At 48.8% G+C, this 26,612-nt stretch overlaps 1 protein-coding gene across 1 annotated transcript in view; it reads right to left on the reverse strand.

Annotated features, from left to right (window-relative positions):
- LOC144176060 (uncharacterized) overlaps positions 1-26,612 on the reverse strand; it is a 78,829-nt gene that overhangs the window by 512 nt on the left and 51,705 nt on the right. The gene's annotated exons all lie outside the window — the stretch shown is intronic.

Here is a 26,612-nt window from a genome sequence, read left to right on the forward strand (position 1 = left end):
TGCATACATACATATATACATACATGCATACATACATACATGCATGCATACATGCATGCATGTATGTATGTATGTACAGTGCTCAGCGATTGAAACGCGATACTCGGAGCGCGTGGCTGCCGGTGCTTGTTGCGCCACAGGTGAGCGCTTGTGAAAGCGAGCTGACGCATTGTGGTATACAGTGAGGGTGAGAGCGTTCGTGACGCATGCTTAGTGCATCCGGGAGACAGCCCTGCAGTGAGTGGTCCTTGGCGGCGCCATAGGGGTGCTACATGTCATGGCTTCAAAACGCTGCGCCTGCGTGCTGTGCGCGCCACGATAACACGTCGCGATAAACGCGCATTCAAATTCTTCATAACGCGCGCGGTGCCAGCTCGCCCAGCTTTGCGCGTAGCGGCGCGGCGCGCAGGCGCAGCGTTGTGAAGCCATGGCATGTAGCACCCCTATGGCGCCGCCAAGGACCACACACTGAAGGGCTGTCCCCCGGAAGCAGTCAGCATGCGTCACGAACGCTCTCACCCTCACCGTATACCACAATGCGTCAGCTCGCTTTCACAAGCGCTCACCTGTGGCGCAACAAGCACCGGCAGCCACGCGCTCCGAGTATCGCGTTTCAATCGCTGAGCACTGTACATACACACACATACATACATACATACATGCATGCATACATGCTAAACTGACTACATACATACATACATGCACACATACATACATACATACATACATACATACATACATACATACATACATACATACACACACACATACATACATACATACATACATACATCCTTACAGACAGACAGGCAGCGAGACAGACAAAGGAAAAACGAGCGCTACAAACGAGGGCAGAAAAAACGAAGAACGACGAGACAGAAGCCCATCTGTCTCGTGGTTCTTCGTTTTTTCTGTCCTCGTTTGTAGCGCTCGTTTTTCCTTAAGCAATGAAGCAACTAGCCCAACAGCATATTTTAAAGGACCCACCCCCACTCTACTGGACACAATGCGTCAGTTTCGTAAGTACATGTGCTTCTTTGATGACGTATGGGGCTCACTATTGCTGCATTTTTTGGAAGTTGTGTAAACTGTGTTTTCGTAAATGTCTGATTATGGTGCCGGCCCTGTATTGAACTGGTTTCTGCAGACGATGGTAACCTTTAGTAACACTAGAGGTTGTAACGATTCAGCGCGCCGCTACCCTGTGAGCACAGTGCGAGCCGAACGCGCCCAGTTCGTGAGGTAACGATGTTTCGCAGGAAAGTGTTAACTATTGGACTGCCGAGACGAGGCAGCACGGGTCTGCTGAAATGTAAGGTGTTTTTCCGGGCAGGAGTTCAGACTCGAGGGACGTTTTTGCAAAGCCTTCTGTGAAGGGCCAAAACGGTGTTCGTGGTGCAGCTGAAAGCAATGACAATGTCGCCAGTGAGCAAGTCGATTGCGCCACCAGCTTAGGTACTCGATGTGGAGCAACCGCCTGGGGAGTTCGTAGACATTCCGGGAATTGCCGAGCGGCATGTGGCTGAGCCGTATTCAGAGACAGGGTAGCACGGATCTTGTGCCAGTCGAAGAAGAAGGATAACACCCTTGTGTAGTTTCTTACTGACGTTTTTGCTAAAACGGCAAGGCACTACCAGGGAGGCAAAACGTGCGGGAAATAGCTCCATTGCGCGCATGCAAAGTCGCAGCTCTGTGGGCTCGCAATGAGCCGGGCGTCTGCGGAATTCGCGGGCTGCGAAAACGAAAGCGCGCACCTTGCTCTAGCAGTGGAAATTTCGGAATCTTGCTCGGCGCGCTCGGCATTTGTCTCTGGGAATGACCGATGTCCTCTCAACCGGTCGCAGCAGCCTTCAGAGAACGGGCGCACCTACGGTACAATTCAAAAAGAGGCAAGCTCAGAGCAATGCCGAAAGCTCGAGTGGCAGCTCTCAGCGCGAGAAGTGCCCTCGTCGACACCCGACTTACTCAACTGCTTTTTTTCTTATGTAGGATTTCGTCCGTTATGAGTGCATTGATTTTTCTGCGTTGGACATTTCCGTTGACGCGAAACATCACCCTTTTATATTTGTGTGCTTGGCTAAAGTACTGGTGGGCTAAAATATAACTAGTGAAGCTAGTTAATCACGTGTTTTTGTTGGAACTATATGTCTGGTAGAGCTTCAGCGTGAATTTGTCTTCCCGCTTTCCAGCCATGCGGTTGTGTTTTCGGTGTTGTTCTGTAGCTTGCCTTATTAGGCCAAAGACGTTCCTGGGGAACCACTCTTCGTCCAGTAACCGATCCGGCGAAGCTCTAGGACAGTGTTTTCAGCATAGTCACCTAAGAATGACGGCGTTGTTCGGCCCAGCCCTGGAGTCGAGCGTCTGCCGAGCTCTTCTCTTCAAGAGCCTCCTTCCAGACAACGGGTCCTCCGTTGTCCGGAAGGAGGTTGTCGTCCTTCTGGATGGACAACCTTTATCCATCGGGATCTCGAACCCCCCGGCGGAGAAGCTGTGAGATGCATTTAGGGTACCATACCATACATTTTTAATGGTCTCAGGCTACAGTGTCCTCCTGTCCGCTGAACTCCCAACGTAGGTGCTGGACGGACGCGCTCGGCAAACCATCTGAGGGAACAAAAACCGCCCTAAACAAGCCCTTCTTTTTCACTGACCTTTGCAACTTAGGCAGACAGAATGGCTATCAGGGGTTATCAAAAAGCTGAAATCAGCCCCTTTCGAGGAACCTGTGGTATTGTTGTCACTGCCGTTTGCTTTTTCAATAGTTCGTATTATTAATAGTTTCGCAGGCCAGATCCCCCCACCAACACAGAAATTAGCTTTCTAGACGCGAAACAGACGCACTTTGACATGGTTAATTTTTAAGACAAATGGAAAACGCTCTGGTTTACAAAGAGACTTACCAAAAGTTCCAGAGTGCGTCCAATGTCCAGGAGTGACTTGACGCCAGCGGAGACAACCGTTACCGGGGTGCGGCCGAGTTCTTTGAGGTCGGCGCTGATGTCCAAGCCTGTAGGGGCCCAATAGTTTGACGTTAATAAAAGCGTAACCAACATCACCACGAGCCTTGCGGTTATGAGTGAAGGACTACCGCCTTTCTGATATAATTCAAACAGATCCTGCCTTACGCGATCGGTACGATGTCATGGCTGCAGAATTTTCTTCTCTTTCCATCGAGTTACCAGACATCTGTAGCTTAATCTAATCGCACACCTTTGTAGCCACTGTGTCGCTCAGGACTAAAGGTGTCTGTGAAGGTAGTTATCAAGTGCACATTTTCCAAAGTAAGGATTGGTGGACGACCCCTCTTTTAGTCAACTTAGGTCACGCACAGTTCAACACTCAACAGGGAAAGCGAGGGCGCCCGTATTGGTAGACTCGGGCGACCCGAGCACAGATAAACAGTTGCTTATTAGCGCAGGGAATGCGAAAGTCGGCTAAAATGTCCAACGCGTCTAAACTGACCAATAGCGGAAGCGCTTGGAATAGATACCCAGGTAACCATTCAATAAATTTACCTGATGAACTGACCTTTGGTGATTGACTTGCTACGGAGGCTAAGCGTTATTTTTTCCTTTGCTTTACCGAATATATTACGTAGTAATTCTACACAATATCGGCCCGTGTGTACGAGATTTCGGCGCACGATAAAGATCCCCAGGTGGTCAAACTTAATCCGGAGCCCTCCACTACGTCGCGCCTCATCGGCTGCGTTGCGCCGGTGCGTTAAACCCCACAATCAATCAATACACAACATCGGAAAGCCATAAATTGTAACTTTGCCAAAGAATATTGCTTGATGAAAGTAGCGCCCCAATCCTGCAACTAAGTTCTTAATTTCTGAATTCCTCCTTTTCAAGTTTTAAATTCCGCAAGTTCTGAATTCCGCCCTCTGTTCTATTTCAAAGACAATAGTGTTTTTGTGTATTTAAACGCTAAAACTGTGGACTTTCTTTCCGTATGTTTGTATGCAGGTCCGTCTCTACCTCGACTCAGTGGCCTTCCGAAAGTTGGAAGAATTGTTGGACGAGGCGGTGATATACGCAAAGCAGTTTCAATTTAATAAACCTACAAATCTCCTTCTTATTTTGCTACATTGTTCAGAAAGAAGATTATATTAGGCTTATTTGAGGAATAACGTCAGCACGTAACTGGGGTTCGCCGTGTTATTTTTATTAACAGTAGACGGGTACTCGACTTTCGCTATATAAAAATTAAAAAAAGGCGTTAAAAACAGTATAACCACAAAACAGAAACAAAGCTGGCATCCGAGCCTCGCACTTGTGGCTCGAGTCCAAAAAGTGCCAAAAGCTGGCCCGCCAGCAGTGGGAATGCGCAAAATCAAACTCCGCAAGCCTTCAGTGGGTGGACCGAGACAGGAGGAGACTGCGTGACAGGTGGACAGATGAGAGAGAAATTCAGTTACGTGGCAGGGGTGGTAGAAGACTCTCGTCTTTCGACGGCATTTGCAGCGACGCGAGCAGATGCTCGGCCAATTTTCTTACTCCCAAATCGAACGGGACGCTTTCAGATCGCTCTCTGTTGTGATTACTTTGTTACGCCGGTAATAAATGTGATCCTAATGGCAACGGGAAACTAATCGATGATTCAAAATTAATTTTCTTCGCCGGTAACGAAGGTAGCAATGCAAAAGTACCTAAAAACAGTAAATTATAACCTACGTTATTATTTCGCCTATATATTTGAGCAGTACCTCTATGCGGAGTGCCACCGGGGGACTGAAAGCTTCGTAGGGTCCGGAATAAGTCTATTTCTTTGTTACCGAGTAGTTATCCCCTCATTGCCATCAACAGTTTATGCACTAAACTAACGGCACAACATCTTGTATTCCCAAGTAGTAAAATTTATAAGTTCCGAAAAACCAACGCGGATTCCCAATAATCGGAACTTCCACGTGATTACCAACTTGTGCCTGTAGGCGCCACGTTCCTGGATTACGATAACACTTTCAGTAAGATTTCTCAAAGGTTAAACCGTAACCATATTATCCAGGCATGTTGGTTTCTCGCAGCCCGCCCACAGTTGGTTTATGCTATTAGGCGGTGCTCCTTCCTTGGAGCAGCAACTCTAGGCGTGCCTCAAGGCACCCTTCGTGGCATTCGACTCCCCTAATCTACATTTATCAGCCCCAGAATAACATATCATCCAACATTCGGCTTTTCGTAAATGATTGCTTAGTTTATCGTGCTATTCACAATGTTAAAGGGACCCTGCAACACTCTTTGAGCAGTGCAAGTAAACCTGCGCGACGTTTAGATTACACTGCCAGGAATACCTGAGCCAAATATTACACGTGCACGTGAAGCGGTGAGCGCGCAAATCGATGTGAAAGACGCGGAAAAACCAACCGCTCTCTCTTCAGTTGTCCTCTTTATGCATGGCCTAAGGGACGTCACATAGGCCATGGCTGCCCGATCGGCTATCACTGGTCAACTTCGCGGCTAGATTCTCCCATTTCCGTCGTCGTCATCGCTGTGTAGGAACCTCTTCTATGCCTGAACCTGTAGGCACAGTTTTGCCGTTTCTTTTGTGTTTTGGGTGCGCGCGGAGTTTGAGTGATGAGCTCAATACTTCCCTTTCAACGGGACCACTCGACTACAAACGTTTATTGCTTCAAAAACTCCCTACCAACCCGAGCGCACACTTGCGAGCAGGCACCCATGCCTGCTTTTTTGTGGCACCAGACCGGAAATAGGCCCCTCCGCGTTGCGGAGAAAAGGAGAAAACTACCCGGCATGTGATATATCGAAGGCCGCCGAAGAGAACGCCGCGAGCCGCCCCCCTCTCCGGGAGAGAGCGCGCAGCTTTCGTCGCGTTGTGCGAGGTCGAGTTGAGAGGGAACAATTATGCGCGATTTCTCGTCGCGCCTAGTTTCGTTAATTGTGAACGGATTTTCATAATTCTTGCGGGGGGAAATTTCTGGGACAATAGACTTTATCCCAAAATACATTACTAGTAGTCGATGGCAAATGTTGCAGGGTCCCTTTAATGACGCCGGCACCCTACAAGCTGAACTTTCCTTTGTTCGAGTATGGCCCAAACACGGCTAATGTTTCTAATTTTAAATAAAACGTGTGTTCTTTCATACCATAGACGACAGTCTTACAGGGAAGTTGAATGCTTCATTTTTATTCTGAAACTACAGCCGGTAATCATGCAATACTTGAACTTCATAGCTCACGCGGTTGTACCAAGTAGTAAACACTGCCAACAACGCGAACCTTATTCTTGCAATCTCCGTAGAAACTTTCGCTAGTCCCTTCTTCCATAAAAATGATAACTTATCTAAAAATGCTCCGACCGAATCTGCAATCTGCATGTGACATCTGGGATATTCATCAATTCATCTTACTGAAACACAAGAATCCATCCCAAATGGTGCGGCCAGATTTACTATCCACATTACGTTTATCGAAGTCAAGTTCGAAGCTAACATAGTTGACCTAGCATCGCGCCGCAGAATTGGTAGAGTTTGCCTCTCCCGTCGATTTTATCATTCGTTGCACCTAGACCATGCTACCGTTCCAGCTGATCACTTTTCATGTCTCCTTTTTTTTGCGAGAGATTGCCCTACGGCATAATAAAAAGTTTTCATATGTACAACACTGCACCAGTAACGCGCAAAAATCCGAGAAGAGACCGGTGCTGGGGCCCCATATCCAGCGCTTGAGATCTGCGGGTCTTCCAGGATGAAGCCCTGTGCCTTGCAGGTGTTGCGTTTGGCCGTCTCTAAGACCTGGGCAAGTCCACAACAAGTGTTCAACATCAGCTTCTGACGCAGGAAGCACACAAGAGGGGCAAGTGTCCGCCAACGGCGCGTGATAACGGCAGGCCAAGCATGGGTAACTGCCGGGTAACTGCATGGGAACTGCCACCCCAACCCGAAACCTCCGCAGCACGACCTGTTCCCAACGAGCCAGTCCACAGGGGGGGAATTCTACGCGGTGGAAGTAAAGCACGCGTGGCGTTACGGAGGGCTTCCTTTTCCACCAGCAGTTCTTCTATAGTAGATACTGGACGGAGCGGTGGTGGGCGTGGAAGATCTCTGTGGCAGGCGCAATCTGTGGCTGTATGGGCCGGAAGCAAATTTCGGCATGTTCCGGAGATCGAACCTCGAATACGCGGCGGTTGTTTGGGACTCTCATACTAAATAGGACACTACAAATTTGAAACGTGCAGAAAAACAGGCCGTTAAATTCATCTTTTTTGAAAATATAAATGACTGGATTCCCCAACCTTACTAATGCTTAGGAATAAAATCACTTGGCTAGAAGGCAGGCGCAAAAAAGTCTCCAGTTTTTACATAGCATCATAAGTGGGAAAATGGGAGTTAAACTACCTCGTTACGTAACTTCTCTTCAAGCCCGAACAACAAGATATAGACATAAGCTCTCTGGTACGCCAATATTTTCTAATACGAATTCTCGCATGAATAGTTTTTTTGTGCGTACCATTAACGAATGGAATTCCCTCCCCCTTGAAGTTTTACAATCAAGAAACCTCTTACAAGAACTCGAAAACTACTTGCCGTATACAATAGAATAATCTAAACTTGGGCTTGTGACCGCTTGTACTTGATAAGAAAATTACCTGCTGTTGTGTTATATTAGTGCTGTGTTGTTGTTGGGGCAAGTCGTTTTGCCCCACTGTGATTTTATTTGTGTTGTTCTTATGTCGCGGTTCTTGTGCTTAAGCAAGTATCTTGAAGTTTTTGTAACGTGTTATAGGCATCATCCTGATCATTCGTTCTTTGTATTCTGGCTCTGTATTGCCCTCCCTGCATGGGCCAGCATCTTGGCCTGCAGTATGAATAAATGAATGAAATGAAATGAATGAATGAATGAATGAATGAATGAATGAATGAATGAATGAATGAATGAATGAATGAATCCACAAAACGAGGACAGGGCTCGGATACGTGTCTATAATCTCTGAATGCGTGCGGCCTGACTTGTACAAAGCGCAACGCGACGCAATTCTCGAATTGGTGCCGTTGAGTCACTATAAAGTTCCAGCTTGTCCCCACTAGTCAATGTCGGTGCAAGCGCCTGCAGACCATCCCGAATGGCATTAAGGTCTGCTAGTGTGCTTGGGAGTGCACGGAGTGTCTCGTACGCGCAGCAATTCGTTTAGGGAAGGGTAAGAGGGACACGTCAAGGCTGTTGTGACGAAGCAGTTGTACCCCCCGGCGTCCACAAAAGCCTGGATAACCAGCGGCTGCGTCAGGCACCCACTCAGATACATGAAGGACGGCATCTAGAGGATGGTGAAGGCCCGAGCTACGAACGTGTAGCCTTGTCAGAGGCTTATTGTCCGTCACCTGATGGTACAGCCAGGGCGGCCTCACGGCGGAAAAGGCTGCCATCGTATCCGGCGTCTGGCCCATGTACGCGGTGACGGCTTCTGCCTCTGGAGCCAGTCCACGTTTCAGCAGGCGAGCGGCACCACGCTAATGAATGAGTTCATATAGCGTGTTTAGCTGGGATTCTGCTTGGACCTGTGGAATTCATGTTAGGCGGGGGAGGCCAGTAATGGTGCGCATGGCGGCCTCCAGCTGGTTCCAGTCCGCTTGCGTCATGTGCTGGAACTGTGCCGAGTACACGAGCCTTGGCTGTAGTAGGGAGCGCACTAGGGGACGGGCAATCGTTCACCAGGCCGAATCAAGCAAAAGATAATACCCCTTCCCCCGCCCCCTGGCGCGTACTACTGTCCATCATACTTCGTTTTTTCTGAGAACGTGAGTAGACTGGTATGATCTGTCTGCTGACACCGTGACCCACTCCTGCATCCCACGTTTCAAAGAAGCCATCGAATAGGCGTTCCAAGCGTTAGCTTTAAGGCATGCTGTATGACCAAGGTAGAGTTCTACGCATCAAGTGGCTTAGTCGACATGCTGTATACTGCTCTGTCCCAGTTTCAGAAGCGACAATGGACCACGCCCTGGGAACACGCGCAGGAAAGTATCGGCACGGAACGAAAACTGGAACCGAAAAACAAAAGAAGAACATATTTGCGGCCCGAACGAAAACGTAACCGAAAAGTTATCTATGTTTTCGTTAAAGAGCTAGAGCGAAAATAAAAATTTGTTTCGGTTTTCGGTTTGAGTGGAAAGCACAGGTATTTCTGCATTCATTCGAAATTCCAAGCAGCGTGTAGGGACATTGCACCAGTTCACTGGCACAAAATCGCATTTTGTCTTCTTAGCACCCTCTTTTATTCAGGAAGCTTGCTGCCTGCTTTCACACACTCTCCGTCTATCTGGATGGTCAGCGCTCAGCTCTCTGCATAGGCGCCGCACGCACCTGGCTGCGAAGCAGACGTCAAGGCTGTGTTCATTCGCTTATTTATTTGTTATTTTTGGTGATTATAAACTGGGCTACATTATTGCAACTGCACTAACTAAACTTGCTGATGAGTTGCAAGAATCCTTTTTTCTTTTGCGCCATACGCTTGCTATGGTCTTACTTATATATTTGAATGAATGAACACATTAGTTGTTGATGTAAAATGGGACAGCAGTTATACGGTGCATTGCGTAAAATATCGTGATTGTGCGTCTGCGCCACAGTAATTCAAATTAAAAAAGAAAATACTCTATGAAGTCCCCGTAGGTCGTCTTCACTACAGCACACTAGAATGAAGAATAACCAATTGGAGCGCCTCAGTATGGAAATTCGGGGAATGCCGAAGCGCAACGTATGATTTGACCACAAAAAGTACATGTGCGTATGGACAGCACCCAAAGCGTTCAAAGCGTTTTGCACTGCGCAATATGTCAGCGCAGATGCCCCTTTTTACTGAAATTGAATCCTCAGCCAGGTCATTCGCCAAATTGGCACACTAGGACACTGCGATTGGTCATTCTGGAGCATTGTTGTGAAGACGACCTCAACGAAGTTTCCTAGAGTGTATGTTACAGCACAATTTTGAAACGTTGCTGAGCTTTCCAGCTATATATGTTTACCCTAAAGAGAGCTTTTTCTGCCTTTTTGACTCCCGAAACGCACATTTAAAGCACAAGCACTTTTATACATTTTAAGGCGTTGTAGTAAGAAAATATTATCCATGAATAAACATAAAAAAATCAGTATAATAAAGAAGAAAAAGTTAATACAATGTTTCGCATGATTACAGCATCATGCGCAGATTTCAGCAAAAGCAACAGTTTTCAGCGGCTCACTCAATAAAAGCAGCTACAACTCATATTGCGCTAGAACTCCCAGAGCGCAGCGTGACCTATATTTCAGAAGGTGCGTAAATAGTGCCCGGCAGGGAACTCCAGTCTTTATTAATCTTTGATGGTATGAACATTCAATTGTCTTGCGGTTATCCTTCTGTCTCGATATACACATGGCGCGCTGAAGGCACTAATGTCGATCCGCTGCGGCCTCTTCACATACAATCCGCTTTACGAATAAACACTTAGAAGACATGTGCCGGAGACTGAGAGCGTTCCATAAGACGGAGCGCTTTAAACTGGTAACGCTCATATCACAACTATGCGAGTTTGTAACAAAGCGCACTGCGAGAATTTAAATTGACCTGAATTTATTCATTAGAATTTTAGAGTTTGAGATCCAGACCAAGGATGCGCATTCAAGAATTAAATGTACGCGTGCAGCACGCCGGCTTATCGAAGGATTGAAATGTGCACACCTAATAAGAGTACCACATCATAATACGCACACAAAAAAACGTTGGTCTCGGTCGCGGAAAAAATGGTCCCGGAACAAATGGTCCCGGAACTATTGGTCCCAGAACAAATGGTCCCGGAACTAATGGTCCCACCGCTACTGCACCTACGTATGAGCGCCTGTATGAGGGAAGGAAGGGGGTCAACATATTTATGTTTATATGCTTGTATTTCTGTACAATGTATTTTGCATCTGTCTGTACATGATATATTTGCTAAGGCTGAATTTAAGGTAAATGATGCATACAAATTTGTAATCGTACGTGAATCTTCTCCCGTGCTTTCTTTGGTTGTGCTCATCTGTTTATTAAAGGAGCCATGAAGAGAAAACAAAAGTTTGTTTTATTCGAAAGATTAGGTGTTTCATAGTACCCCAAGCGCTTTCCCGGAAGCAAATGATGCTTTATTCACTGATAAATAAGGCAATTTAAGGCAAAATTTAAATTTCCCGCTAAAATTGCACATTCCGTGACGTGAACAATGGCGTCATACGAGCCGGTCCATGAAACAGATACTTAGTATGTCGACTCCATATAGCACCCACACGCGGGAGTCGACCGAGACGGCGGCCATTTTAAAAATACTAGTAAAACCTAGTGCACCCGCAGCCCTAGTCATGGAATCGCCTGATCCGGAGAACAAAACTCTCGCCGAGGAGCTCGGGCTTGCATTTAACAACCTCACACCACTTGAACGCTCAATGCTTCCAAGTGCACGAGCGGCAAGAGTTGTGGGATACGCGGTGGACGGGAAAGCGACCATTCCGCGATAGCCACAACAGACGAACGTCCAGCCGTCGGCACCGCTGCCTCGTCAGCCCCGTCGCGACGGACGAATACAGACTGGAACGTATGTGCCGTATTTTCAATTTCAGTAGCAGTATCGCTTATGCCAGTTGGACGGTGTCGTGTATGGAAAGCCGTTCGCTCGAGCTCTCTGCTCCGACCAGAAAGATTCGAGCGTCAATGCGCGGTGTGTACGGCAATTTTTTTCCCCAAGGTCAGAGCGCTCTGACGAAGTCGGCGACGAGCGCCAGCATGTCGGGGTCCCTGCCGTAATCATTTCCTCGGAAATGAAGCGAGCACACCCATACTTCCTTTAGCTCTCTTTCTCCTCCGTTTGCAAAGTTAACAAAACGTAGCCACGTGCTTCGCCGAGGTTCGTCGTTGGGCAGCACATGAAAGGAGATCTCACCGGCGGGACTGTCTCACTCCCTCGACGATTGGCCCGTACTACATGGGCATTACAAAACGCAGCAACGAAATTTCATTGTAAAGTACTCGAACAAACTGAAGTTTTCAGTGGTTGTAAACTGGAAACGAGCTCGTAACGACAGCAGCAAGCCAACACCATTCGAAACTTCTGCGACGACTGGCACTATCTCGTCGCTTCTTGCTGTTCCTTACTCCCCTCGTTTCTATTTTTACCTTTGCTGGTTGGCGATATGACGGCCAACCTCCTGTCAAGGGATTAAGATACCAAGCAAGGTCGCGGCTGTACGTGCTGGAACGGTTCGTTGGCCCCTAAGAGCCTCGAACAAGAAAATTCGTCTGCGCGACGGCGAAATGTCGAGCTTGGCCGGCGGTAGTTTCGTACTCATTGGCGCACACGCTTGCGTGTTAGTTCGGAACTTCAACCGTTTACGCCACCGTTCTTTGTCATAAAAAGAATGTGCAGTATGTTTCACGGGCATTTAGCTCGCTATGCAAACTGTAAGCCCTGCCTAACATGCGTTTACTTTTGCCGGCCTCCGCCAATCGCAGAGCATTCTCGAGTGACATCATAGGTTCTGTTGCGGAAAATGAGCTGCTGGGTCGCATGGTCATTTCCTTTTTTCCTAATTATGTAGCTTATTTGAGCGAAGTTTGCGTTATAAGTGGTGTCGTTATGGTTCGAACGAGGAAATCTTTCGAACGAACCAAACTTGTGTTTTCTCTTCATGGCTCCTTTAAAGCTTGAGAAGCGAGTCCCACTTGAGCCTGTGCGGGCTTACATGCTGTGCGGGAAGCCTATTTACAAAGACAGTATTATTTAGGTTATGTGAAGTATCGAAAGTGAGTAGGCCGGTACCGCTGAATATCAGATAACATAGAGTTGTAATAGTGCATCACACTCACCGAGTTATCGCTATTTCAAAAAAGAATTTTACCCGATGAATTGTTTATTGCGTTAGCTAAGCTGCGTTGCTGAGCTCTCCATCGGAAAGGTTTCGATATCTGCCGTTCCGATCAAGCGAAGCTGCACTAATAAAGATTTTGGGCTTTGATAATTTTGCAGGTTGCAGCTTAGATACTTTTGTTTTTCTCCGAAAATATGCGATGTAGCCATTAATACGCCTCTTTTCTTGCTGCAAGGTTTAGAAGACTGCTGGCTAACATGCTTTGTTAATTTTGCTGGCGTGTAACGGGAGCGTACAAATTGCTAAGGGCAGCAGGTGAGCTCATCGAAACTGGTCACCCACCTTCAACAACGAACTTTATTGTTCGGAATTGCATTTCAACACAAATAGGTGCAGTTTATTGGCGAAAATTCACAAACATGTTTTCGCGCTTCTTTCTGGCGGCTTTACTTTTCCAGATATTGTGAGAACCAAAGACAGCCACTTGCCATGGTTCAATGAAAAGCCAACGATTGATGGAAGTCGATGCACCACCACTGCCAGACTAGCCTTTTTGCGACGCCCCTTAAAAATTATATATGAAACAGGAATGAGGGGAAGGAGTGTATAGGTGGCTCCCTTTGGTAGAATATTTTTTTGCTTGAGCTGGCCCTCGTTGCCCTTTTTAGAAGAAATTTGTCATGGTGCAAAATGTCGTGACAGCCACTTTGAACCACCGACCCAGCCGATGCTGAGCGAGCTAGCCGCGATCAGCATGCTCATGTCTCGGAACTCTGCCTGTACCCAACTCCCGGCGCCTCGCGACCGGTGCCCCTTCTTGGAACACGGCCGGACTCAAAAACTATCTCCCTCAGCAGGAAGGGAGCGTGGAGTGTGGCGCAGTGACTAAAACCTGACTGCAACACGGACGTTGTTTCCAGCATGCTGTACTAACGCGTGCTGGCAACACTGCTTTGTCCTGACCTCGACCGACGCTCACGGCTACGCTGGCAACACTTGCAACGCGCACGTAAAGGTGTTGTGCCACCAAATTTGTTGCTTGTGCATTCTTTGTTGCAAACGTTTTATATTTCTTTAGAAAGCATGATACATGATCTCACATGCACATATTCTGATTAAATATTTATTATCGCACGATTCATGTGAACAGGTTTCGGTTTCTGTTTCTGGGCGCCGATTCAAGCAGTGACGTCACAGTGTTCCGAGGACGTCTGCCACGTGTGTCTACCATGCGGCGCTGCGGTGCGCTGCGACTTTACTGCGGCGTCTGCTCCCGCACACACGTGCTTCACCACGGAAATAAACACGCCGACTCGTCATGTCAAGCCGGCCGCGACAGCTCCGACACAAACTCTTTGTCTGTATCCTCGGATGCAGACAAATGAAAACCATGGATATGTAAACCATGCCCCTTAAAAAAACGCTTAAAAAAAGGAAAGAAAAGCTGCCCCCGCCGCGAGTTGAACCCCCAACGTTGGCCGAGCGGGCGCCACGCGCGAGACCACTGCGCCACCGGACAAATGGTTCCGCACTGCGAAATAGCCGTTCCATCCTTGGAGTCGTACGTCGGTGTTTACTAGCTAGTTTACAGTTTACAGTTTACAGATTCCGCGATGCCCTCAGCTTATCGCCATCAACTCTGCTCCTTCGCGAAAGCGCTCGCAAAAATAAGTGTGCCCGGCTGCGACTACGATTTTGCACTGTAGGGATAGTGCTTGGCGTACCTTGGTTTACGTTTTACGTTAAAAACCTTTGCCGATACTGATCTCTTATTACCCAAATTACCCTTCATAACTCTTCTTCTGCACGAAACTGACCTTATACTTTCTACAGGCGAGCCGATCGCACACGCATGCGGGGGTAGCGGCGTCGCCGAAGAGCACGGCCGAAGCGTCGAACGCCAAAATACGGATGGATCGCATTAGCGCTAAAGTGTTGAGTTGTATGGGCTTCATGGACCTTACTGAGTTTATTACACTCCAGAAAATAACAAAATAGAGCCGCGTTCATTGCGGAACGAATGTTGTTGGGGCGCAGTTTTCGCTTCTCGGTCGATTCCAGACGACGCGTCGGGCGACCAGTCAGGCGACCGGTTTTGTTGGCGTCTTCGGTCGACGAGTCAGTGACACTAGGGCGACTTCCCATCGGCCGACGTGTTTGTGTCGCCGTCGGCGTAGTGTGACAACGCGGTCTGGCAATTCGGCAGTTGGCCGATGTTTTGGCGACTCGTCGTCGTCGCCGTCGTGTCGGCCTAGTGTGTCTGATACGACCAAGCGACCAAACAAACTGTGGTAACTGGAGTTCACGTTGACGTTGCTCGAGTCGCTAACGTGGTATGACGTCACAAACTTTGTTATGCTGGCAATTCACTGACGTCACGGTTAATGGTGCTAGCGATGGGTCTCTATCTCCAGAAGAGCTTTTAGGTACTTTTTAGAAGCGAATTAAAATATTGTAACGTGGTGGCAGAGCAAATGACTCGAGCAATGGTTGAAGGATTAGGAGCAATCTATTTACAGAATTTACAATGCGGCCATAACAGCGCGCGCTGGGAACCAGCCACTACTTCGTCGTCGTCGTCATCGTCGTCGTCTTCTTCTGCGATGAGCCGTGGCAGTATAGGGCATTGGCCGCCTAGGTGTCCCGTGACATTACCCCCCCGGTCGAGAGCGACCGTCCCGGTCGAAGCTGCAGCGTGGTGAGGATGGTGACGCAGATGAACAATGTGGGAAAAGGCATGTCAGGCAGCGTGCCCCACCCAGCTTCGTCGTCGTCGCAGATGCTTGTGCGTGACGCTATACACCGCTGCTGTCTTCATCGTCTTTGATGGCGTAACATACCCCTTCCCTCGAAGGCGACCGTCCCGCTCGAGGCCGCACTAGCATGATGAGCTCGGTGACGGTGAACGATGTGATGAGAATATACAGTGAAGCCCTTGCCACCACGGAGGTAAGGGATGGATTTGGTGAGCAATGTCCAGAAGCGGCGACGTCCTCAAAGGAACGATGAAACGGTGAGGGATTGCAACCACGTCGGGCCACAGGGCTCGGGACACGTCGTCGTCTCGTCACATGTCGTCGAATCTTGGCGGCTCTGGATCGGCTGGTCACGGGCTGGGGACACGGGGCGGGGGACGTCGACGAGTGCTTGTAGCGGCGGGGCTGGGGCTGCCCGACGCGGTTCACGCACCCTCGATGATTCCAGCGATGCCGATGAGGTGCAAAGCTGGGGCCAGGACGGGGTTGACGAACCCCGCACCTCCACCAAATGTAACGTGGTGGCAGAGCAAATGACTCGAGCAATGGTTGAAGGATGAGGAACAATCTATTTACAGAATTTACAATGCGGCCATAACAGCGCGCGCTGGGAACCAGCCACTACTTCGTCGTCGTCGTCATCGTTGTCGTCTTCTTCTGCGATGAGCCGGGGCAGTATAGGGCATTGGCCGCCTAGGTGCCCCGTGACAATATATATTAAACGCTTGCTGTACCCAGCACTTCGTGTTGGTGGTCCTTGCATACAGAGAAAGCCTACAGCAGGCTTTTTACAGACTTAAAATTTGGTGGCACAACACCTTTAACAACGTCCGTGTTGCGGTAAGGTTTTAGTCGCTTCGCTCAGCTATGCTGCACATCACCAACAGGATGCGTCTGCCGAGCTACAGTGAATCAGTAGCCCAGCTTTATTTGGAAGCTCCTGCAATGTGCCCTTCTTGCTGGTTGCTTTCTTCAGACTGCTGCTGAGTGTTCTCCGTGCGATCCTTGTGTGAAGTTGGCTCACCATGGTGCATTTGGTGCAGCAGCACCACCCGTTTGTGCCGTGGAATCTGAGAGCGCTCCCTGCAAGCTTTCGACATTTGTGCCTGTGCTGCTTCGTGTATTGCCCGGCGTGCTTCCGGCCGTCACTTTTATCTCGTAGTAGTGATGGAATATGATTAGCAATAACGACTAATAACTCAGAACTTCTAGACAACCTAGTATGCTTCAACATAGTTTTACATTCTACTAGAGCCTGCAAGCTCCGCTTCAGTATGTTAGTAGTGTATTCTAGACTGTGGGATCTGTAGTCGCACATTTTGACGTGTGTCGGTATTGTATGCTCCGTTCAGAAGAATTTAATAAGCATGTAGTCTTAAGTTTGTGCGAAGGGTGAAAAACAAAACGCACAATGCTTTTTAACTGTACATAGAAGCTCTAGTTACAGCAGTGACCTTCGCTAGCAACTATGATGCCTGCTTCGCTTATAGTTATGTCAACAGGGCAGGTACAAAGACTGCTTCCAAATAATTGCCACATATACAGCAGAAAAGTGGCGCACTGTTTTGTTGCTGCATTCGGCGTTAGGATAGGATGATGTGCTGTTTTAGGCCCAATTTGGCCTTTGGGTGAAAATCTGTTTTATACCCAGTCACCCCGGATTTTCTGTTTCTACTAGTGGAACAGCTGCACCATAGCCACTTTTACCCTCCAACCACTCTTCAAGAGCTCATTGGTACTTGCATCAATTCTGGGCGCGAAGACTAGAAGGACATTGAACAGACAGGATGGGCGCGACTTGCAACCGATTTATTTAGGGTATGTCGATCAGGAATAAGAAACATAAAAAAGGTCACAGGCGTTTGGCAAGAGCACATTCCTTGGAGTAGATTGATAAAGAGGGGGCTCACTCACTTGTTCTTTCATTTGATACAGAAAGTTTGTTACTTTGTGTGCCATTACAGCTATGCTTTCTTCCACTACTTTTCTTTTTGTCAACTTGGGTGCACAATTACACCTTTGCACTCAAACGGCCTGTGTAATTTTCTATGGAAGGTGCACATTTTCAAGTGGTCCCTGATACATCAGCTGATTTGGCCAATAAAAACTTTATGTCAAGTCAAAGGTGTCTCATCGCACGACTAACAAGGGGCTTAGCATGTTTCTTACCACAAATTTTGTGCGTCTTTCTTTGTGTTGTTCTACAAAGCATGACACACTTTAAAGGTACCGAAAACACAGTCGGAAGATTTCATCTGGAGGCGAGCTTTTTAAAGTTGTGCACAACTCGGTGTGACCTTGGTATGATCTTGGGACGAGTTTCATTTTAAAAGTGGTCTGCGGTAGCCCTTGGTGACACAGATTTTGCGTTGTAAGTCACAGCCAAGATATTCAGAAGACTACACAACAGATAACGTTTGCACCTACACTATTTTTATGCAGGAGCACTAGGTTCCCCACTTGTTGTGCCCGCTGTTGAGTGAAGCCTGTAAGTCAAGCCTGTGTGTGCCTGAATAGTGGCGCATTCTCTCTCAGGGATTGGCAAGGACAGGGTAGTGTCCTAGTATGGAAGCACTAGGAGCAGGGTCCATCTGGACCCACTTAGTGAGTGCTATAGCTGCACAGGATGCGTAGCGGATGATGGTACGGAGAGACGGTTAGCATTATATATATACACTAAGACAAACTCGAGGGGACGGCGAAAATTTGTATTACCAGAAATTCTTCTTAAGCGGACGTTAATGCCTTGTGGACATTACATGTGAACAAAAGTGTTGCTCATCTTAATCATGGCACATGGAGTTCGTCTTAACCTGAGTCTGGTACTTTTAGAGGTCTGAAGCTTTGGGGCCAGTGGTCAATTTACTATGACAGCAAAGAGGGCAGCTACCAACTTAGAGAGGTGGAAAAAGCGGGGAGCCCAAGCTCAGGGAATCAACATGGCTTTGTGAGAGACAGGCGCAGTTTTCTTACAATATTTATATCCGGATTCTGGCCTGTGTGACTTTATTGCCTCATGCTTGTGCAGTGTATTGGGCCCACAGGCTCCACTGACAGATGGACGGGCCAACTATTTCAACTGATATCGAAGCTCAGTGTCACACACAGCCGTCGTACGGAACAAAAAGCAAATGCGAACGATGGCCAAGCTGTGCTTCCTACACTCAAGCGCTCCTACTTGCAGTTCCTGTAGTCAAATGACTTCCAAACTTCTTTATAATGAAGGATATGTATTTCACAGAAAATAATGAAAATGAAGCGCTGAGTGTGCATGCTGCATCAGATTGCAAAAAAAACATTGTCTTCCAAAGGAATTAGATGCACTACTCTGCGATATTCCTTTTTGCTAGAAGTGTACAATGATAAACTTCGGTACTGCAAATCATGTACAGATAGAACAAGTAACTGTAAATATAATAATTTATGTTCGAATATGAATATTATTCGTTTCGTGTAACAGCTTTGAAAGTTCAGCTCAAAAAGAAAAGATAACTTGGGCAATCACGACCTGACACCAAAATGTGTGCACTTATTAGAAAGTGGTACAAAAAAAGTGAAAGAAAGACAGCGGAGCAGTGGAAAAAAATTGGCACACATGGATGTGCTTCTTCAACATGCCGTGAATGAAAGTATACATTTGACTGGCTGCAGTCCTTCCAGTCATTTGAAAGAGGCCCTTGCTATGCATGCCTACTAGGGCCAGTATGTTACTGCAGGCATTGCCAACAAGCAATAACTCAATGTCTTGCTCATGCCGTTCTGTTGAGTGGACGGTTCTTCCCAGCTCATAAACTGCACTGGTAACATTTCACTTCATCTAATGTACACCAGGGTTAACACATTGACTTTGGGCAAGGTTTTGCATGCACTAGGCTTTCTTGCACGGCTAGGTGTTGTGCAATAAATCCGACGTAAGCAGGCGTGCCTCGCGGTAACCTACTGTAACTGCCCAGCAGCTAGGATGTTTTGCTGCCATCATCGAAGACGTGGTTCCGATCCCAGCCGTGGCAGCCATTTTTCTGGTACAGGTGGAAAAGAAAACCTGTGTATAGAGATTTCGCTGCACATTTCAAGGACCCAAAGTGGTCCAACTTCAAGGTGGATGTGCAGCTTCGGCACGTAAAAAAAAACCCTCCCCCTTCCGCCCTCCTGCAAAAATGTTACGTATTTCAGCTGTTGAGGTCACTTAACTACATTAGACCAATAGCGCACCTTTACTTTCAGATTTCATAATATTGACTCCGAAATGTGGTGCTCCCTTGACCTGCCGGTGTTTTATCGCAGCCTTTCAGGATTTAGGGTACTGCCTTCAACAGTGAGCAGACCACCAGATATTACCATTTCAGACAAGAGAGCAGACAGGTAGGTAATACTATCGGTCGCAGCGAAAAGTTGTGCCTCCTCTGCAAACACTTTGGTCAAGTCATCCCATTCATGTCATGACTGGGAGCCTTTTAAATTTGTAATAGTGCCGTGGAGGCCTTTCCTGCCAGCTAGTGTACACAGAAAAACTGACAACTCTTCAGTAAAAATTTTCTGTATGCACTTAGTGAAAAATAAAGTAGGATTGATGGCTTGCTTTGTTGCCATATTTTCAATCTGTTAAGCAGGACCTGGCAGTCAAAGTTACTTGTAGAACTGACACTTGGTTGATTGATTGTAGGGTTTAAAGCACCGACACAACGTAGGCGATGAGGCGCGCCGTAGTGGAAGGCTCCGGGTTAATTTTGACCACCTGGGGATCTTTAGCGTGCTCCCAAATATCATCCACACGGCCGTTTTTTTCTTTTCGCCTCCATCAGAAAATCGGCCACCGCGGCCGGGAATCGAACACGCGACTTCGTGCTCAGCAGCGCAACGCCTTAGCCACTGAGCCACCGCGGCGGGTAGAACTGATACTTGGACAAGCAGATACAAACTATAATGCCAAGATGCCACACAAGAAAAGGAATCGCACTTGTAAATAGATTTTATTCATAACAATGCACACAAATATATACACCGACATACACTTGTAATGCAGGTTTTACGCTATAAGGCATACAACTGCAATTAACAAATATATTTGAGTCATTTGTGCGCTTATATTGAGGTGTACAAAACAACTGTAGGCGCCAAAAACAATAGCAATGGCCACGATAGGCACAAGTACCCATTGAAAATTATATTCTGGCATGCTGGACCTGCACTTCAACAACAATACACAAACAATCCATGTGGAATATGTGTATAGTCAGCTGAAGAGGATGACAGAAAGGATCGATCCTTCTGTGCTATTTTTTTTTACTTTTCCGTGGATAAAACGACGACTGGCTTCATATATAGTGACCTACCCATGTCAGCCGGCGACAAGGGGGGCCAGTGTGGCAAAAAAGTGCTGGGTAGGAACGGCACGCTTCGTCAGGAGAAGCTAAATAATCTCCAATCTCACCAGCTTCGCTTTGCTCACAGTGTGACTGCTGGCCCACGATGTAGTGGCTGTAACAATCAGTACCGACCGTTCCAGTTAGTATGTATGTCACCAGTCAGCACCTAGTCGCAAGTAAACATCAGTCAGCCAGACCCTATTCTCAGCTATAAGTCAAAGTGCACAACTAAACCATAAAGGTACTATATCTGCCTGCTTGACTACTATTATTAATTTTTGAGCATACCCGTTCATTCAAACGTTCAGAACCTTTACCAACTTTGTCTTTACGTGAGAAGCTTTCTTTTGGTGTGAGGCTTGTTTGCGCACATGCGGAAACGCTTGAGTGTGTGCAAAGCAGTTCCAACTTGGCCATTCCAATCGTGGCAACGCCGTAATTCTTGCACGGAAGAGAGAGAGAGAACAACTTTATTTTGTGCCCGGCGGGAAAAGGAAGAGGTTGGAGATCCTCCTTGATCCTCTTCCCCCTTTTAGGTGGAGTCCGTGGACGCCGGCGCTGTCTTCAGCAATCTGGACAAGTTCGAAAAGTTCGACTTCCGGATCGGAGCTGAGCAGCGCGGTCTCCCACTGCTACACGGTTCTAATGTCTAAGAAAGGGCGTCCTTTCTGCTCTACCTGTTTACTCTTGATGGGACACGACCAAACCATGTGTTGGAGGCCGGCTCTGCCTTTACAAATTTTGCATTCAGCTGTGTACAGCCCCGGGTAACAGCGGCTGTAGGCTACAAGGGGTAGGGAACGTGTTGGTCCGGAGCAAACGCCAAGCCACCGATTGCCACTTAGTTGAAGTTCTGTGTGGTGCAGGGTATCTCGCTCTTTCAAGGCTGTAATGATCTGGTATGTCCCAATAAGATACCAGCCTGTCCCGCCCCGACCGGCTAAACGAGTGCGCGTCGACGGTGGAATTGTTGGCGTCGGCTCGGTTGGTTAGACCTCGAGCCGCGGCGTGCGCGTTCTCGTTCCCCGGGAGACCGCAGTGGGCCGGCGCCCAAACTATTGGACCCCTCTGACCCGACCGACGCAGAAACCGGCAAGCAGGATTTTAAGCGCTTCGGACGACACGCGTCCTTTCGAGAAATTAAGGATGGCCGACTTGGAGTCGCTCACTATAAATTTGTAATTGCTTGATGCCGTCATTGCCAGGGCAATGGCTACCTCCTCCAGGACTTCAGGCGACGTCGTGAAGACCGTGCCGGAAGCGACTGAATCGTCCTGTCGAGTTACCATGGCTACGGCAATGGCGTCACGATCGTCATTGTCCGCGGCGTCCACGTAAACCACGTCCTCAGACCTCTCAAATCTTTTTTGCAGTGTCTGTGCTCTTGCGTGTCTGCGTTCTGCGTTGTGTACGGGGTGCATGTTCATGGGCAGTGGCGGGACGTATATGCTCGCCCTGATCTCAGTTGGGATGTTCAATTTAGCTCAAGCTCGAGATTCATAGTTGATGCGAAGGGAGCTTAAAATGTGTCGCCCAGTCGGGCTCTTCGAGAGCCTTTCCAGTTGTGCGATCCTCTGAGTTTCGATCAGCTCGTCTAGGGTATTGTGCAGGCCCAGTGCCTCGAACCGTTCATTCGACGTAGTGACGGGTATGCCTAGTGCCTGTTTGAAGGCCTTCCTGATCATGGCATCTGTTTTGTTCTTTTCGTCTATCCTGAGCTTCAGGTACGGGGCGACGTAGACCACGCGGCTTACGACGAATGCCTGAACTAATCGGATGAGGTTACTTTCCTTCATCCCGTGGTGCTGGCTGGCAATTCGCGAGACGAGTCTGCTTGTTTGAGAGAGGCTAGATTCGAGTGCCCTTATGGTTTGGATATTATGTCCGTTAGCCAGAATTCAGAGGCCAAGCACCCTGATGCTGTTTACCGTTGGGGTGAACTGCCCCCCGTTGTCATAGAGTTGGATTAGTGACGTTGTGGTTGCCGATTTGCGTCCCCTCAGGGCCGGTTGGTAGAGCAGGAGCTCTGACTTTTGTGGTGAACAATTCAAGCCTCTCGGCTTAACGTACCCTTCGACTGCATCTATGGCCCTCTGCAGAACGTCTTGTATCTGTCCGTCGCTGTTTCCCGCCGTTCAAAGGGTTACATCGTCCGCATAGATATTGTGCTGTAATCCCTCTATCTTTTCTAGAATATCTGGTAGGCCGATCATTGCGACGTTGAAGAGGAATGGTGAGAGGACCGAACCTTGCGGTGTGCCCCTGCTTCCCAACTCCAACTCGCCAGATTCGATGCCCCCGATCGTTAGGGTGACTGTCCGGTCCGTTAGAAAGTCTTTCCCGCAGTCGTACCCACGCCTAGTTTTGCCAAGTTTTCCAGCACCGCGTCATGCCTAACGTTGTCGAAAACCTTGGTCAAATCCTACCCTAGTACTGCCGTGGTGTCTAGAGGAGAGCACCCATCCCCGTCGATAATCTCATGTTTAAGCCTCCACATAACGTCTTGAGTGGATAGCTTGGGTCGAAATCCTGTCATTGTATAAGGGAAAAGCCCCTTCTCATCCATGTACCCGTTGGGTCTGTTCAGAACTACATGCTCCATTAACTTCCCCAGGCAAGAGGTAAACGAGATTGGTCTTAGGCTCTCTAGCTGTAGCTTTTCCCTGGTGCGGGATCATAATGATCTTAGCGGTCTTCCATTGTCTGGGGATCACGCTTACGCTCCAACATAGATTTATATATTTCTTGAGAGCCTCGTCTAAGTTTCTTAACATTTTAGATGCGACGCATATCTTTAACTCGCCGTGTCCCGCGTCGTTGTCGCGGCGTAGTCCGCATCCTCGGCGCGGCAGCTGTGCGCTCCGCCACTCTCACCGCAGCGCCATCTGTGCGTCAGCGCGGTCAGCTCGCTCCCGTCGCCGTGGCAGCTGTGCGTTAGCGCGCAGCTTGCGATCGCTCTTGCGCTCGGTTAACACATGCGCATGCGCTGCTATGCGCTGCTCTCTCTCATTCCGCTGCATATAAACGCGGTAAGTGCGCCGCTCCGCTCAGTCGTTCCGTCACCGGCGCTCCGATGACATCGTCCGATGATTTAATAACGCAACTGCAACCCCCGATGCGTCACATATGGTTCCCCTCGCGGGAAGATGGTGTAATACTTTGCAGAAAAGGTTCGCGAATCTGTTTTGTTTTCTCGGAGAGCTGTGCAGGTATACAACGAATAAGCTCCCCCGAGTTCTTTTTTTACTCGATGTGAGTTCCAAGATGACGTGATCTACGGTCGTAACGCCGGTGTCATCACGAATGGCTGGTATGTTATGTTTAACAAGAGTTGCTACTGAAGCACTTCTGTCGCCCGAAGCCGGCTCGCAAGCCTCATAGTAAGGTTTGTATCCAGCAAATTTCACCAGACATCCGGTTTCCTGGAAACATATAACGTCGGGCGCCTCCTCCGTGACTTATTACTTATGAACTGCTCAAGGTAGCCCCGTTTGCAGCGATAACCGCGGCAATTCCACTGCCAGACTACGTATCTTGCGTTATTCCGTTCCATGGCTTGTGACTGCGGCGTTGTCGAAACTAGTTCCAGTTCTGTCCTGGGAGGCCGGTCTGGCATAGGGTTTAGAAGATTTTATGGGACCAGCACACCCTCCACCGCCTGGGTAGCGTGGCAGTGCGGTCTCCAGCTCACTTGTTCTTGCAGTAAGGGCAGTGATCTGCTTGCCTACATTTTCTGTGAATTTCGTGAGCAGGGCTTCGCACTTCCCTGTGAGTGCATCGGCGAGAGTTTCGTTCAAATGGCTTAACTTCTCTTCTAGTTGTTCAATCGTTACGAATGACGGGCCCCTGCCTTTTTGGGTGGCCGCATAGCGGCCACGGTCGCATCCTCTGCCTTACGTGTAACAGACGGGGATTAAACTACCATATTGTCGTTAATGGTGTTTTTGGACGGGACGGTCTGCGCAAAGACTGAGTCCTGCTCGGAGCTGCGCTGCTGTGAGGTCGCCGTGTCCACGCGAGGACTTTTGAGGTTAATAATTTCTGCCTTCAGAGCCTTGTTTTCCGCAATTACTATTTCTAGCATTTGCTTTATTTTAGTAATTTCTGCCTGATGGACTTCCTGGTTCGAAAGGGGTGGAGAGTCTTTCCTGCCAAACACGAGTGGAGCAGTGTGCGAGACCACTTCAGCCCAACTCACCTTGTTGTTTTGTTTTCTGCCTCCGGAGGTTAGATGCTCAGTGAGCCGGGGAGGCGATCTCGAGCGATGTTGGCTCCCACGTGAAGCCGGCCGCGATTGGGGCCGACCTTTGTAACCCGTAGAAGTCTCCGCTTTGGCCTCGTGCTGTGGCTGTTTCTTGCTCTTGTGGTCCCGGCTGCTGCTGGTGCCTCTCCCTTGCCCCTCGTTTGTGGCTGTGCTGCAATGGCGCAACTGCCGTAATGCTGACCACGAGGGTCGACGTTGTCTGCGGTGGTGGCTGGGAGACCAGGGGGGGAGCACGACCCCCGACGTTGTTCGCCCGAATCGAGGCCGAGCGGCTGGGCCTCAGGCTTCGTGCGTGGCCACTGGGGTCGCCATCCGTGTGGAGCGCCAGTCGAGGGAAGGATTCGGATCTGTCCCTAATGTTCTTGAGGATTCCTTTCTCTTGTCCATCTGTTTCATTCGTGGTGTTGAGCTGCTTCTTGCTCTCTCTGTCCCAGTGACGCTGCTTTAGCAGGTATGGAACGCGGTAACGTTGCTTCCAGCGTTTGTCGTCAGTTTTGTGTCCCTTGCCGCACACTGCGCACTGCGGTTCACATGGGTGATTCTTCTGAGGATCCCGGGTTCTGCACGTGGAGAATATCTTCGGGGGTGTAGTGGGCGATGTTGGACAGACGTCGGTTCTATGTCCGAAGCGTCCGCAGCGATCACACACCTCGTGTTTCTTCCGGTAGAGGAAACAACGGTATTCCGCGCCGCGGCAGTAGACATAATGTGGGACTGGTACCCCTTCGAACACTATAATGGCAGTGTTGGATGAGCCCAATCTTCTCGCTTGGAGGATCATAGGGTTTCTTCGGCTAACGAGGCTTCTGGTGATATCGTCCCCGCTGTCTGTGTCCGGGATGTTGTGTATGACTCCCTTTGCGCTGTGTTCGGGTGTCGTGGCGTATGCGCTTATCCCGTGGGATTTGTTGCCGAGCGTTAGTGATTCCACCTTGCTGTAGCAGGCAGCTCTCTGCAGGCTTGGTGTGCTGACCACCAACAGGTTACGTAAGGTATTGACTCGAAGCGTGTCGTCTTCGACTTCTTCCGACTTGAGCTGTGCGGCGCGGAGTACGCAGTCTTTTATGAACGCCTGGCTGCAGCGCTTTAAGTCCAGGCCGTCTCGCGGCCGCAGAATTATTTTCACATCCTCTCTCGGAAGGGCAGGAACTCGAGGCTTCTTTTGCGATCCGTAACGTGAGACGTGAAAGCGGCCGCGATTCCGCGTTGCCGCGGCGGTGCAACCTGAACCTCCGCCGCTGTGCGGCGGTGTGCCCTCTTCAGTGGTGAGGCCTAGCTTGGCGAGGGCTTGGGCGCCCTTCCGGCGGTGGAGAAAACTCTTCCGGTGAGATTGACTCACCTTACACTTCCACGGCGTGCATATTCGATCACCGAGGGATGCTGTAGAGACCAGTGG

This window comes from Haemaphysalis longicornis, unplaced genomic scaffold (assembly GCF_048455015.1).
Source record: "Haemaphysalis longicornis isolate Haplotype H1 unplaced genomic scaffold, Haemaphysalis longicornis Haplotype H1 scaffold_3, whole genome shotgun sequence".
NCBI classification, from domain to species: domain Eukaryota; kingdom Metazoa; phylum Arthropoda; class Arachnida; order Ixodida; family Ixodidae; genus Haemaphysalis; species Haemaphysalis longicornis.